Raw genomic sequence first — 16,015 nt, forward strand, 5'->3', positions numbered from 1 at the left:
TAACAACAGTAACTACTAAATAAATGAAAATACAATAGTGCATATTTGTACACTTGATGTGTTGATGGAGAACAGCACTTCGCCTCTGTGGTCTTCTTTCCCCAAACCCGTTGTGCCCAGTCAGAAGAACTCAAACTGAGGCCATGACTCCTGAGCAGCTCTCCTCACAGATCAAGGAAAGTTTGAGAAATGTGAGCCTGAGGCACCTTAAGGAGACCAGGTGGGGACTTCATGTGGCGTCCTGGATGGGATGTCAGAGCATAAAAAGGACAATAGGAAACATTAATGAAGCCCAAATAAAGTGTGGAGTTTATTGAAACTGCATCAGCATCGTTTCCTTAGTGTCACAAATCACTTAGTAGTCATGTGAGATGTTAACAGCTTGGAAGTGATGTGGGTTATATAGGAACCCTACTACCTTTGCAACTTTTCTGTAACTCTAGGAGTATCTTTCAAAATACTGTTAGCAAAGTTATAGGTTGTAGAAGGAAAAAAATATCTACTTTCCTGTTTTCCCAGGTTTTGCCATGAAGGGACTGGGGAGGGGGGTACGGGGAGAAGAGGAGGAAACCTCACAGCCAGGGCAGGCTCCGGAGTCTCCTCTCCTCTGAGCCCTGCTGCTCTGACTCCTCACAGAGCATCTCACCCCAGGACACCGCCCTCCAGGACCCCCAACTCTGCCCACCTCAGCCCCCGCCCCGACCTGGCGGCTCCACCAGAATCCGGAACAGCGCGGCAGCGCCCCCGTGTGGCCACGGGGCTGAGCACAGGCGACCAGAGCTGCCCTTTCTCCTGTTCAGCCAGGCCCTCCCCAGGCTCCCTGGGCTCCCAGCGGCAGGACAGGTCCACTGTCAGGTTAGGCGTCCTCAAACTTCCTCCCTAGGGAGTGGCTGTGCACATAGACATCAGGTAAGATCCATGTCTCCAGGTCATAATAGCTGGTTCCCAGATTCTGGGTGAGTCCCTCAAGTATACAGGTTCTCTCAGTCTCTTTGGATGAAACGTTGGACTCCTGAGTCCCTGTTATTTGTTCCTGCTTCCAGGGATGAAGTGTCTTCTCCTGGGAATCAACCCTAAGTTCTCCATCCCTAGGGTGAGGAAAGGAGTTGGATAATAGAATCTGAGACACTGTTCTAGACCTTCTAGCATCCAGGTGATTTCTGTGCTCACAGAAGTAGGGGGCTCCCTGGTCTCCGTGTCTTCTCCACATGGTGTCAGACAGTACAGTCAGCTCCAGGGGGTGTCTGCTCAGATTGCTCATCACTGGGGGTTCTGGGGTTTAACCTGCTCCTTTCTTTTCCTGAGTGATCACTCTCTGGGGGACCTTTCCAAGCTCAAGACTTCAAACATCATTCACATCCTATTACCTCCCAGGTCTATTTCTTAGCTCAGATATTTCATCTCTGCTCCAGACTTGTCTGTCCAATTGCCAACCTCACTTTCATTTCTAATAGATCTCAGCTGCAACTTTCCTAAATTGAAGGCCAAGGACGCCCGCACATGGTTCTTTGGGGTCTTCCCCATGTCACTGCAGGCTCCACCACTGACTGCACAGTCTGAGACACTGAGTGTCATCCTTGAGCCCTTCCTCACAGCCCAGAGTAGGAAATGCTGTAGAGTCCATCTCTAAATACACACAGATCCTATCACTGCCTGTTATTTCCCTGCTCTCCTCCCCCTCCCCCAAGAAAGCCCCCAACCTCTCTGTCCTGGGACCTGTACTGGTTTCCCCCATTTCTCTTTCCACCTCTCACCCCTTGATGCTGCACAGCAGCCAGACTGGGGCTCCTAAAGAGAAGTCGCACAGGTCATCTCTGTTCAGAAGCTCTTGTCAACCCAAACCTTATTCAGAAAGTCAAACCCCAACCCCGCATCCGCCCGCATCTCTGGCTTACACCCCAGTTCTTGTATGCAAAAATAAATAAATCTTACTTAAAAAAAAAAAAAAAAGGAAAGTCAAACCCAACATCTGTGAGGCCTGAATGGTCTGGGTGCACACAGATCCCATCTCAATTACCCTCGCTCCAGCAGCCTTTACCTGAGCCACACAGATTCCTGCCTCGGGCTTCTGCACTGGAGGTTGTCCTGCCTGGAAAGAACTTCCCTGGACATCCTTGTGGGCAACATGTTCATCAAACTTTTTCTCAAAGGTCACCTATGTGAGGCCCATACTGACCATGCTAGGAAGCAGCCAGCCTCTCTGTCCCCACACACTCTGGGCAGGGTTACTTAAGGGTAAAGTTGGAGGGAGAAGCTGTAGAGGAAACAGAAACCCAACAGGACATTAAGATGAAAAATTACCTAATTCTCCTCTCTACTAATACCAGAATTTGGTTCTTTAAAAAAGATGTGGAAAAGATGGAAAGAATAATCCAAAACATAGCCTAAAATGAGGCCCTAACCTGCAGGAGTCTGGAAATCAATTTCTAACACCAGACTTTTGTGTGCACAAGGCACTCCTGGACCTTGTGGGGACAATGACAGATGCCTCCTGCTGCTGTCAGAGATGGGGACACCCAGAGGACATGAGGCCTGGTCTCTAAATATGAACAGAAAAATAAAAACCATAATAAAATGTAGATACACAGAATATGAAGACTGAGGACCCAACCCTGGCCTGATCCTAGGCTGACCCAGCCACACGCAGCCTCCACTCACATTTCTGGAGACAGGACAGGCCCAGGGGGGTTCTGAGTCCCTGTGATCACAGGCCCTGCTGGGACAGGTGCTACTGAGGGACAAGGGCAAAGGAGCAGAGAGATGACTCTTGAGGAGTGACCACCTCAAAGCCCATGAGGCACTGAGCACCGGCTGGACACAGGCCTTGTCCCCCTCGGCTCCTCAAAGCTTCTCCCACCCCCACCTGCACAGACTCAGCACAGAAAACCTGCAGTTCTGGCTGGTCCTCAGGGCTCCTCTTTGTTTCATCTCAAATTTTAGGAATCCTGCTAATTAACCCAGCAATGCTGCTGCAAACAGCCAATGGGAAGTTCTCAGCTATTAACGAAGACTCGGAGTCTAAATGAATTTGCAGCAGGGGAGGCTAGGGAGAACCATCGAGAGCAGCTCTGCCTCTCACTCACCCAGCCCAAGCTTTTATTAAAGATATGAACAAAAGAACAAGAAACTAGCACGCAATTATGTTTTTGCTTATACAGATGAGTAAGTTACTGTTGAAAACAAGTTTTCCAGTTAGTAGGGAACATGCACACAAGCCAGCTCGTCCTCAGAGAACAGGAGTCAGTTCTGGAAAGAAATTTCTGTTTGCAGAACTTCTAACCTCCTGAACTCCATGCGCAGAGTAAACACGTGCTTTCAGAGAACTCGGGCTCTCTGCCAACATATCCCCCTTTTTGTTTTTGAAGCAGAGTAAGTTTAAGTAGGTTTGGAAAAGCCTGTTACCAAAGCAAATAATAGAATCTTGTAATTGCTGTATTTAGTCTAAGAGTTCTTTGTCAACATGGATTTGGTTTTTCCAAGTTTCAGTAAATTTTTTTGAAAGTCAGAGGTGCACACCTGCTCGTTCGGGGCAATGGCGGCAGCAGCTGCAGCAGCAATGATGCTGCCCAGGCTAGCAGTGCCTGCAGTCACCACCCTATGACGGTGTTTTAAGCAATGCAGCAACTCCTGCCTGAATGAAATAGAAGACGCCTCTTGCCACGGTTCCTGGAGTTCAACTGGAACCCCAGTGGCTACTGGCCTTTGTTTTAATTACTTCACAGCTGCCCACGGGATGACTTACACAATTCCACCCTGAGATGGCAATTCTGAATGGGTCCATTTGAATAGCCAGCCACTCCTGGAACTCCACATGTGGAGCAAACAGGTGCTCTCAGAAAACTCCAGCTCCCGTAAGGGCGGCAGGCTCCCAACACAGTCCCACATGACCAGGTAAGAAAAATAATTTCATATCTGATTATTTTCAATAGGCAGGTAGACATTATTCCTCAGGAAACACAGAGTACAGGCAGGGGTGGAGTCAGCCCCGCCTCTGCTGGAGCAGGAAAGTCACCAGGGAAAGACACAGGTCAGTGTGGGGAGGGGCCTGGTGGGCGGGGCTGGGCCAGTCTCCCCACCTCCTCACATTATCAATTAAAAGTTAGAATCAGGGCCTCCTCTGGTGGCGCAGGCAGTTGAGCGCAACATCATGAAGCTGTCCGCAGCCTCTGCAGCACCTGTTTGATCCAGGCTGGCAGGTGGTGTGAATCCCACATGGCGTGGCAGGCCTCTCCTGACTTGCCTGCTGCTCCCCTCAGCAGTGTATTTCAGTCAGTCTGCCTGTTCTGTCCCTGCTCTGTCTCTGTGAATCCTCTCACCCTCCCGCACATCTGGCCTGTACCCCGGTTCTTGTATAAAAAAATAAATAAATCTTAAAAAAAAAAAAGTTAGGGCCTCCCTAGTGGCGCAGGCAGTTGGGCGCGGCACTGTGAAGCTGTCCACAGCCTCTGCAGCTCCGGTTTAATCCTGGCCTGCTGGTGAGGATACCACATGGCACAGCAGACCTCTCCTGACTTACCTGCTGCTCCCCTCAGCAGTGTACTTCGTCAGTCTGCCTGTTCTGCTCCCCGCTCTGTCTCTGGTGAATCATCTCACCCTCCTGTGCATCTGGCCTGTACCCCAGTTCTTGTATAGATAGATAAATCTTTAAAAAAAAAAAAGTTAGAATCATTCATATGCCTTTTCCAACAAAAAAGGACAAGAGTCCCATGATGTTCTTGCATCACCTGGGAGGCACTGCATAAATATATAAATGTAGAGCCAGAGTCCTATGAGGGACAGACTTAAAGATGTGGGTTTTTTTGTATTCCCTTACATCCAGACTCATGGTTTCTTTTCCCCTTTTAGGACCCTCCAAAATTCACTCCCAACCTGCTCAGCCCCTTGCCATACCCCTGCTGGCCCTCTCTCTGGTCTGTGTATTCTGAACCTCTTGGTTACTTTTGTCTCCCGCAAGTTAAAAGCTATAAACCTTCAGCTTGCAGGTATCTCCTGGACACACCCGCTCAGACAGGACACCGCTGCCCTGCCCTACTCCGCCCCTCCCAGCAGGAAGTAGCCGGATAGATGCTAAGCCTGCCCCCCTACCCTGGAGTTTGCTCTGGTGCCATGCTCTCTCTGGCAGGACTGAGAAAATCTGAAACCAGGAGAACTTGGGGAACAGTAAAGGCTGAGATACAGGCCTATGCATAACTCCATCTAAAAGCTGGGTCTCCTCCTTGTATGTGTGGGAGGCATACAGCATACTGAAAAAGGAACCCAAACTCATATGAACATGACCTTCAAAATAGAAAATTTTTGATTCTGCCTGTGTGCTTAATCCATATGTTGTCAGGAAATGTTCATGTTAGCTATAATGCATACTATTCCATGTATGGTGTTACTTGTAGTGACTCTTATCTGCAACAATGTATCAATCGGATGTATTGGGAATCTAGTCCAAATATCACATTCTTAATACTAAAACAGCTGGTAGCCACATGGGTTCCAGGTGAACTCCAGGATCGGTGACAAGTGACCCTTTTATCACATTCATACAGGAGTTGCTGCATCACTTAAAACACCACACCAGGGTCTCCCCTGGTGGTGCAGGCGGTTGAGCGCCATACTGTGAAGCTGTCCATAGCCTCTGTAGTGCCTGTTTGATCCTGGCCAGTGGGGGTGGGTCCCACATTGCACGGCAGACCTCTTCTGTCTTGCCCGTTGCTCCCTCAGCAGTGTATCTCGTCAGTCTGCCTGTTCTGTTCCCCACTCTGTCTCTGGTGAATCCTCTCACCCTCCTGCGCATCTGGCCTATACCCAGGTTCTTGTATAAATAAATAAATAAATAAACAAACAAACAAAATCTTTAAAAAAACAAACAAACAAAAATCACCACACCAAAAGAGTCATACAGGCTATGCCAAAACTAGTTATACTTTGCTTTAAAAACAAAAAAGGGAGATATTATGGGAGCCTGCTGCCCTCAAGGGAGATGGAGTATTTGGAGAGCTCCTGTTTACTCTGCACACTGAGTTCCAGGATGTTAGGAGTTCGGCAAACAAAACTTCTTCCTAGAACTGACTCCTGTTCTCTGAGGATGTGCTGGCTTGTGCGCATGTTCCCTGCTAATCAGGAAAGCTTGTTCCAGCAGTAACTTAATAATCTGTAGAAGCACAAACACAATTGCGTGCTATTTTCTTGTTCCTTTGTTCATGTCTTTAATAAAAGCTTGGGCTGGGAGAGTGAGAGGCAGGGCTGCTCTTGACGACACTCTCCCAGCCTCCCCCCATTGCAAATTCATTTAGAGTCTTCGTTAATGGCAGAGAATTTCATCGGTTGCCCTGTCTGCAGCAGATATTGAAGTCACAAAATGAAGATGAGAGGAAATCCTGCATCACTCAGTCCCCAAAAGGCAGCTGGCTCACACTGTGAAGGAAAATGATCATGAACAAAGTTAGGGAAGTGTTGACCTTCTCCATAGCCCACCGCATCCTCAGAATGTCTCCCTCACAGCTTCCCCATCACCTGGTCCCATCCTCTCTGGCCCAGCCCCTCCCACCGCAGGCCTCCAGGGTCTCACCTTTAGGGGCTGAGAGAGACACATCAGGGCCCTGGGAACTGTCACTGCCTGGGGAAGGACAAAACAGAACCTGGTCAGAGCCACGAGAGATGAGACCACAGGAGGGACTGATGCGGGTGACATCCCCAAGGGCTCCATCTACACTGTCCCCAGGGGCTCAGGGACCAAACCCCTGATCCACACTTACCTGCAGCCTGAGTGTAGCTTCCTCCTTGTCCACCTGTGGGAAGAAACATCCTATAAGACCACAAATGAGTCAGGCCATGAAATCCAAATGAATTCCCTGGGTCACAGGGAAGTTTCCAAAACTGTGCCTGAGGACCAGGAGATATGAAGGAAGGAGATGAAGGGTGACTGGAGCAACCACCTCCTGGAGTCTGTCCTCAGCAGGGACCTTCCCCTCTGACATCTGCTGGGAATCAGGATCCCATGATCAGAACTGTTGGAGATCCCCTAAGCATAAAGTGCTGAGACAAGGAAAACATCAGGGTCATGGTTGGAAGACAGGTTAGCATGGGTCCAAAGACTGGCCCCTGCATAGATCAGGATGTTCTTTCTTGTGTCTGTGAAACTATGTCTGGGGACAAACTAGATTAGAAAAGAAACAGAATAACCTGATAGCGCAGAACCTTGGGGTGAATGTGCGCCTGGACAAGGCTAAATGCCAAGAGAATGCTCATTGCCTAGTAACTAACCAGGAGGGAAGGGGCAGTTTGTAGCAATAAAAATGAGTTGCACCAGGCACTCAGGAAGCTCCAGCACGAATGAGAGGCCTTGTGTCCCCCGGGTCCTGCTTCTCTTAAACTCTATTTTGTGTCTGTCATTTCTTTACTTCCTCAGTTCAATCAGATTCCTCTCTCAACCCTGTTCATCAGAGCCGGACTCCGGCAAGAATGATCAAGGTGAACAAGTGGTGATTCATTTTTATAAGTGGTTTACAAAAGACTGAGGAGTAGCAATCAGCTCCAGACTGGGTAACACAGTATGTGGATGGTACTTCCCATTACCAGGTAGGGCAAGTTCTACCTGGGATATGAAAGCCCCCAGTAGACAAGACACCCCCCCTCCACTCCCATACCTGAGTATTTTTTTTTTTTTAGATTTATTTATTTATTTATTTATTTTTAAAGATTTATTTATTTATTTATGCAAGAACCGGGGTATAGGCCAGATGTGTGGCAGGGTGAGAGGATTCACCAGAGACAGAGCGGGGAACAGACCAGGTAGACGGACGAAATACACTGCTGAGGGGAGCAGCAGGCGCGACAGGAGAGGTCTGCTGTGCCATGTGGGACCCTCACCAGCTGGCGGGGATCCAACTGGCGCTACAGAGGCTGTGCACAGCTTCACAGCATGGCATTCAACCACCTGTGCCACCAGAAGAGGCCCAAGGTTTATTTATTTTTATACAAGAGCTGGGGTACAGGCCAGATGCGCAGGATGGTGAGAGGATTCACCAGAGAAGAGAGGGGAGCAGAACAGGCAGACTGACGAAATACACTGCTGAGGGGAACAGCAGGCGGAACTGGAGAGGTCTGCTATGCCATGTGGGAATCTCCTGGCTGGCCAGGAATCAAACCCGCACTGCAGAGGCTGCGGACAGCTTCATAGCACTGTGCTCAACCCGCTGCACCACTGGGAAGGCCCTACCTGAGTATTTCTTTTTCCACATCACAGCTATAGCCACCACAGCGCCAGTGAGCACAGCTCCAAAGAGAACCAGGCCAGCAATGATGCCCACGGTGGGGATGGAGGACTGAGGAGGGGACACTGGAAGGGAAGGGAAGGTGAGACTCTGACTCCCAAGCCTCACCCTGTCCCTCTAAAAGTTTCCAGAAGGGCTCCTGATGCCCCTGAGAAGCTCTTTTCCCAAGTTCCCTCCTTACCCCAAGTCAGGACTCGGGGCTCCAGCAGTCCCTCATGCTGCACGTGGCACGTGTATCTCTGCTCCTCTCCAGAAGGCACCACCACAGCCGCCCACTTCTGGAAGGTTCCATCTCCCCCAGGCCTGGTCTCCACCAGCTCTGTCTCCTGGGTCAGGTCCTCCCCATCTCGCTGCCAGGTCAGGGTGATGTCCGCTGGGTAGAAGCCCAGGGCCCAGCACCTCAGCGTGACATCATGCTCAGAGGTGGGGTGGTGGGTCACATGTGTCCTTGGGGGATCTGAGGAGAAGGGTCAGAACAATTACACTTTGGGTTTTTCCTTCACTGAGACTGAAGCAGCCTCCTGTGACCATCCTCAGAATGGACAGGTGCTGCAGGAGGCCTTGATGCCCCAGCCAGATAAGACACTGGCAAGCAGCAAAGGTAAAGGGCCTCACACCGTGGGGCCGAAGCTAAAGAGCCTCACACCGTGGGGCTGAAGATTCCTTGTGCCTCACACTGTGGGGTTGAAGATCTAACATTCCTTCATTTTTTGTTCTTGGTCATAAAAAGAAAAAAATTTATCAGAAAAGTACATTAGACAATAAATTATATGTATCAGTAGACTGCAAGCTATTGCCATGGAAAATTACCTGTTTAGATATTAGTTATTAAACAATTTGGCCCACTCGACAATGGGAGATGATTTATTGTACATATCTGACAAGCAAACCAGCACAACTATTATAGTAAGATCTTCTTTTGCTTTTTTAGAAGTTCCTTTTATTTAGAAGTTTCTTAGGAAAGTTTTTAAATGAAGTTGACTGTATTAAGAAGTTTGTAGGTAAAAAAAGTTCTGATAGCTGAGCAGCAGCTGGTCTCTGGCTTAAGGCCATGTGAATAAAATAGTCTTTTGATGCTGAGGCTTTAGCTGATAGGGATGCACTGGCGGCTATCCACTGTCTTAGGTAATTGTCTAGCTGAAAAAATAAGTTTTAGTGTTAGGTCTGGTTTTTTATCTATTAACCTTGAAGGCTACCGTCTAGCTGGGACCCGTAGGAGCCAGTAGTCCATGGGAATAAAATACACTAATTGTTTCTGCTTTACACATGACAATGTATTTTTTTTTCTCTGCTTACTAAAAATGAATAAATAAAGACCTGCTGAGTCTCTCGGCAGAAGATACTAGCACCTCACCAAGTGTCAGTGTCTCCTCACTACCTCATCCCCTTCCCCTCAGCCCTTAAGTCTCAGTCCTTTCGTTTTCGCCGACGCCGTCTCATCCTTTCAGGAACCCCTGACACGACGTTTCGCCGGAGGCTGGTCCCCGGCAGACAGGGCAATGGGTTTGGAAGAGGAAGCACAAAACCTATAAACCATCCTGATCAGGGGAGTCTGGGATAATCTGTTTCTTAGAATGGGTAAATCAGGATAAGAGCTCAGGATAGGAAGATGCAGGTCTCTAAGGAGGAGAACACAGACTTATGCTCCTGACATGGGGACTCAAAAAAGCAGGAGCCAGATCTGAAAAATGCTAATTAGACCAAAAACAAGACATAGTGAGAAACTGATGGTCCCCAAGAAGGCTTCCAGGTCAAAAGGATCCAATGAAGGGTGATGTCAGGGATGGTCTCCCCTCCAGCTCAGGAGAGACTGGATTCCTTAACATCCCTTCAGAAAAAGAAGGGCCTTGTGGGGAGACTTTCTAGCACAGAACAGGAAACCCAGGAGGTCTCCTCCCTCTGACCAAAAAGAGGTCTGTGTTTTTTTTATTTTTAAGATGCATTTATTTATGCATACAAGACCTGGGGTACAGGCCAGAGGCGGGGGGTGGGGAGGTGAGAGGACTCACCAGAGACACAGTGGGGAACAGAACAGGCGGATTGACTGAAATACACTGTTGAGGGGAGCAGCAGGTGAGAAAGGAGAGGTCTGCTGCGCCATGTGGGTCACCTACCTGGCCAGCCAGGGATAGAACTCATGCTGCAGAGGCTGCCAAAAGCCACACAGTGCTGTGCTTAACCCCTTGCGCCTCCAGGGAGGCCCCAGAAAGAGGTCTGTGTTCTGACCATGACTCTATTTTCCCCGGAGGTGTCAGCCTGAGGGAGATCTGAAGCCACCCAGGCCTTGCAAGGTCCCCCTTACCTGAGCGCTGCAGCGTCTCCCTCCCTTTTCCAGGAATCTGCGCAGCAACTCCACGCATGTGATCCTCAGGTAGTCCCCGCAGTTCCGCAGGTCTCTCTCCAGGTCATACCTGCTCCGGGTGGTCTGAGCCGCCTCATCAGCCTCATCCGCAGGGGTCCAGGAGCGCAGGTCCTCGCTCAGGGCGATGTAATCGGCGCCGTCGTAGGCGAACCGGCTGTACCCGCGGAGGAGGCGCCCGTCGGGCCCCACTTCGCAGCCTTCCATTTTCTGGACGGTGTGAGAGCCCGTCCCCGCCCCGTCAGCCTCGACGACCCCCCACCCCCCAGCCGGGAATAAACCTAAACCGAAACTGACCGCAGGGAGCAAAGCCCGCGGGCTCTTCGCGGGGCGGGGCGGGGCGGGCCCACCTGCCTCAGGGGCGGCTCCGACGCGGGGTCTGGGGTTCCCCGCCCGTCCCCGAGGACGGGGTCACGTCTCGGCCCGGCGCTCACCCGCCTCGCTCCGGTTGTCGCGGCCGCGCAGGTCGAGCACGTCCTCTCGGAACGTCCGTGCGGCGCCCGTCGCGCTCCGCGTCTCCCCCGCCCAGTACCCCGGGCCCTCCCGCCCCGCCCAGGGCGCCCGCGGCCCCATCCTCGGCCCCGCCGCGTCGCTGTCGAAGCGGTCGATCTGCGTGTCGTCCACGGAGCCCACGGCGATGTAGCGGGGCTCCCCGGGGCCGGGCCGGGACATCGCGGTGGAGAAATACCTCAGGGAGTGGGAGCCTGGGGGCGGGAGGGAGACCCGGGCTGACCCTCCTCCCCGCGGGTCCCGGGCCCCGGGGAGACGGGGCGGGGGGAGGGGGCGAGGGGGGCGCTAAATTGTTCCGGGGCGGCGGGGCTGGAAGGGCCGAGACTCGGGGGGCAAGAGGCGGCGGGGCGGGGAGGGCCGGGGAAGGACCGGGACAGGTCGGGTTGAGGGGGACAACGGGCGGCGACGGGGAACCGAGCCTTTACCGGGTCCAGCGCCGCCGCTACCAGGGGTTCCCCTCGGCACCCTCCCCACCCCCAGGGCGGTTTCCCTCCCGACCCCACTCACCCGCCCAGGCCTCCGTCGGGACCAGCGCCCCCAAGAGCAGCAGCAGGAGGAGCGGGGGCCCCATGGTCCTCGCCACCCGGCCCGAGACGCTGGGCGCCCCGGCGGGGCGGGTGGAGACGCGGTGCCCGGAGCCCGGGGACGCTGACCGGCTGCTCGGCGCCCTCGGGCCGCGGGGAGAGGGAACTGGGCGGAGCCGCCAGCGTCCAGGCGGGAGGGCCCGACGCCGGCCGTGCAGGGAGAGGTGCCCCTGGGGGAGGTGGGGAGTCCCCCACAGCCATCTTCCCCGCCCCAGACGGGCCCGGGACCGAGACCCGAGAGCATCACCCCGGACCTGGGGCTCGCCCCGCACCCCCTCCTCTTCTGCGCCGAGAGCGTCCTCCAGGCCCGGGGCTGCCTCACCGCGTCTCACACTTTTTCCTTTCAGAGTCTCCGCGCGCGCAGCCGTCCGAGTCCTCAAGGACCGCCAAGGATAGTATCATGCGGACAAAACTATCAGTCTTCACCATACAGGGAATAAAACCATTTTAAGCAGGTTTTTATTTTATTTAGAAAATTATGAATAATCCATCGCATGTTCACTGCTTTAAAGAAAATCAGCTTTCTGAAAATAAGCGTGGTGGTGAGAAGTGACCTTTCACAGTTTATAGTTTACAAGTGTCCTCTCTGTCTCATAGCACTTGAATTGTCATATTTTCTTCTGTGTTTAGTCTGTTGTTTTGGTTGGTCAATGAAAAAATATACAGCCTTAAAGAAATATGTAGGAATAGCATTTTATAATCTTTTAGGATGATTGTGAGTATTCAAGTTTGTTACAGCTTTGATAATAAATTGAAACTGTACAATGGTAGTTTTTCACATGTTATTTGCAAAGAGAAACCTGATACACTCACTGAATGTTTTCTATTCTGTTACATTAATTCCATAGACCTCTCTCGCATGTTAATAGATCTTGAACTATTATGATTTTTAAATGTAAAGCATTGTTTCACTAGGTTATATGAATAATGCGTTTATTATTCTAGAATCAAATTTTTAAAATCATATTTGTTGGGCCTCCCCTGGTAGCGCAGCGGTTGAGCGCTGGGCTGCGAGCTACCCGCAGCCTCTGCAGCACGGTTTAGATCCCTGGTCGCTGGGGAGGGTCCCACATGGCGAGCAGACCTCTCCTGCCGCACCTGCTGCTCCCCTCAGCAGTGTATTTCGTCAGTCTACCTGTTCCGTTCCCTGCTCTGGCTCTGGTGAATCCTCTCACCCTCCTGCACTTCTGACTGTACCCAGTGCTTGTATAAATAAATAAATGAATCTTTAAAATAAAATAAAATCATATTTGTTTTATATTCCAAACATCTCAAAGGAAAAAATTAGTTGATACGGAAAGTTGTCAAGCTTATTTAGGGATGCAACATAATTATCTAATACCTGGTTTTTCCTTGGAGTTTGCATTTTATCATGGCAAGTAACTACTATCAGTTTACAACTGTCAGTAGATTTTTCTTAAAGGAAAACACACATTCAATTTCTAGAAAGTGCCTACAAGTTACCTAAATCTATATAATGTTTTGTCATTCATTCTTTCAAATAAAGATGGTGTTGCCTGAAAAATGAGTCTATTTAACCTCATACAAATTGTTTTTCTTGGAACATACTACTTTAGATTGTAGCAGAAGTGATTTATATGTACTGAGCTTACATTGTTTCCAAATTTTTTCTCTCAGGGCTTGAGGAGATGCTTCTCTGCTTTCCTGAGCCTCCCTGTCCAGGACCCTGCAGCTCTTGGTACTGGACAGTGTGTCTCTGCCCCTGTCCCTGCCCCCTCCCCTTCTGCTCCCTCCTGTGCAGACTGTAGGACAAATGGTTTTCAGGCTTTTCTGCCTTCCCACCATTAGGATTAATGATGGCGGACACCTGGGGTGGGATGTAGGCATGCATAGGTGGGTACACCTGGGCTGAGACTCTCTTATAAGGGCAGTGTCATGGGGATGTCAGCAGAAGAGCAGCAAGAGGAGAAAAGGGCAGAACCAGCAGAGCAGCAAAGGAGAAGCAGGACCACAAGAGAACGCCAGAGAGCCCAGAAAGAGTGAAGACTCACCAGGGGCTGGGAGGCCTGCTACCTCCCAGCCTCTGGTACCCCTCACTGCCGTGTACTACCTGGTAAAAAGCCCATTAAAATCCCAAAAAGCGGGCCTCCCGGTGGCTCAGCGGTTGACACTGGGTTGCAAAGCTGCCCGCAGCTCTGTAGCAACAGTTCGATCCCCGGCCACCGGGCGAGGGTCCCACATGGCACGCAGACCTCTCCTGCTGTGCCCACTCCTCCCCTCAGTAGTGTACTTCATCAGTCTGCCTGTTCTGCTTGCCGCTCTGGCTCTGGTGAATTCTCTCACCCTCCCGTGCTTCTGACTGTACCCAGTGCTTGTATAAATAAATAAATAAATCTTTAAAAAATATCCCAAAAGCCACTGCGTCTCCAGGACTCTCCTCCTTCACCCTTCTGCATAGGTTCATGGAGATCCTGCACTAGCACTACTTGGCATAGGAGGTATGGAGCCCTCCAAAGGCCTCAGGAGGGCCTGAGGAGAAGCTGACCATGAGCCTTTGACAACACAGGAGTCGCCATGACAGCACAGGTGGTGACCAAAGTGTAGGAGCTGCAGGAAGAGCTGAAGATGCTGCAGGAGCACAGGAGAGGGGCCCCAAGAGGACCAGCCCATGACCCCTGAGGCAGCAGAACCTTTGAGGAAGAAAGGGGCACGATTCGGAGGTCCCAGTGCTGGTGCAAGGAAAAGACTGATGGATTTAGACTGACAATTCCACCAGAAGGCAGAAGAACCTTAAAATGTTGCCACTGTAATCTCCGCACAGGTCTCTCACCCACATCTGTTTCCAGTGTCTCTCTCCATGTCCCCCAAGTCTCTCGCACAAGTCTAAGGCTGAGAAGCAATCACAGCTTCTTCCTGTTTCCAGCTTTGCTGCTATTAGAGCCTGGAAGGGAAGGTGAAGACCTGGAATTGGGTACCTCCCTGAGCTGTGTGCGATGTGGGCAGTTTGTCAGGCCAATTTGGCTACTGAAGCTGCTGTTTCGATGCTGATTGTCTGGTTCTGTGCTGGCCCCTCTCAGCAGCTCCAAGGAGCATCTTGTGTTGTGTCTTCTACTGCCCTAGTGAGCTGGATACTGGCCTATTGTCTGGCTGCCATAGGCTCTAGGCCATCAGTGGCAGGAAGATGTCCTTTTGGGAGTGATGCCTTTTTTCAAGATAGGTTTGAACATCTTCAGTGGCAGGTGGGCACCATCTTAGATGCCTTTTGTTCAGGACTTCAAATACTGGACATTGCTTGGGGTGAGATAAACAGCCTTTGTGGCCTCAGTGATTCTTTGACTTCCCTGTTTGTAAAATAAATCCCGTATTGTTGTTCTCTGAACGTGAGTGGTCTTGCAATTGTGCACACGGGTGAAGAACTCAGACAGTGACCTGTAAACTGTTTGGGCACTATCCTTGGCCGGTTTTAGTGCCTCTTTTGCCCTGTATCATTTTTATTCTGTTCTTTTCCTTTCAGACTTGTCTGGCTGCTTCTACCCCTTTCCTATGGGTCTCCACCAGAAGGTGCCTTAGTCTTATTGTAAGCTTTCAGGCCTCAGCGGTCCTGCTCTGGGCCAACCCTGTTTGGCTGGACATTTACACCCAATGGGATGGTAACTTTGGGTGTTTCATTTAGTAACTACTTTAACTATGGTCTTTCTGTTCTCTTTATTGCATACTAAGTGTATTAAAGTCCTCTTCTATTGAGGATCTTATGCATTAGACTATGTCTTTATGCAATTGATGGCAGAACCCACTTAAATGTGCAGGTTTGAAGGTCTGGGTTGCTTCTCATGCAGCCCATTATCATGTCTGATACAGGGCAGCAAGGGACCCTAAATCTGTCGAAGGACACTGCCCAAATAGTTTACCATTCTGAGTTCTTCCCCCATGCACACAATTACAAGACCACTCAGGCTCAGAGGACAAAAATAATGGGGTTTATTTAAAAACCAGGGAAAAACAAAGAGTTACTGAGACCACAAATGGCCATTTACCTCACCTGAAGCAGTGTCCAGTGTTTTAAAGTCCTAAACACAAATGTTGCCAAGTAGCGTCTTCCTGCCACTGAGGGCCTGGAGCATGTGGCAGCCAGACTATAGGCCGGGATCCAACTCATGAAGACAGCAGAAGACACAACAGGAGGTGCTCAACGGAGCTGCCGAGATGCCCCAGCACAGCACCAGACAAGCAACACTCAAAACAGCTGCTGCAGTGGCCAAAAGACCTGACAAATGGCCACACTCAAAGCTTAGAGAGGTGCCTGCTCCAGGACTTTGCCTTCCCTGCCAGTCTATAAC

General features: G+C 50.7%; 1 pseudogene; it reads right to left on the bottom strand.

The window, feature by feature from the left end:
- Nucleotides 1–1,882: 1,882 nt before the first annotated feature.
- On the bottom strand, nucleotides 1,883–11,758 carry LOC119243835 (HLA class I histocompatibility antigen, A alpha chain-like; annotated as a pseudogene).
- Between the last annotated feature and the right edge of the window lie 4,257 nt (nucleotides 11,759–16,015).

The sequence above is a fragment of the Talpa occidentalis genome, unplaced genomic scaffold (genome assembly GCF_014898055.3).
Source record: "Talpa occidentalis isolate TD23 unplaced genomic scaffold, MPIMG_talOcc4v2.1 talOcc4.13, whole genome shotgun sequence".
NCBI lineage: Eukaryota > Metazoa > Chordata > Mammalia > Eulipotyphla > Talpidae > Talpa > Talpa occidentalis.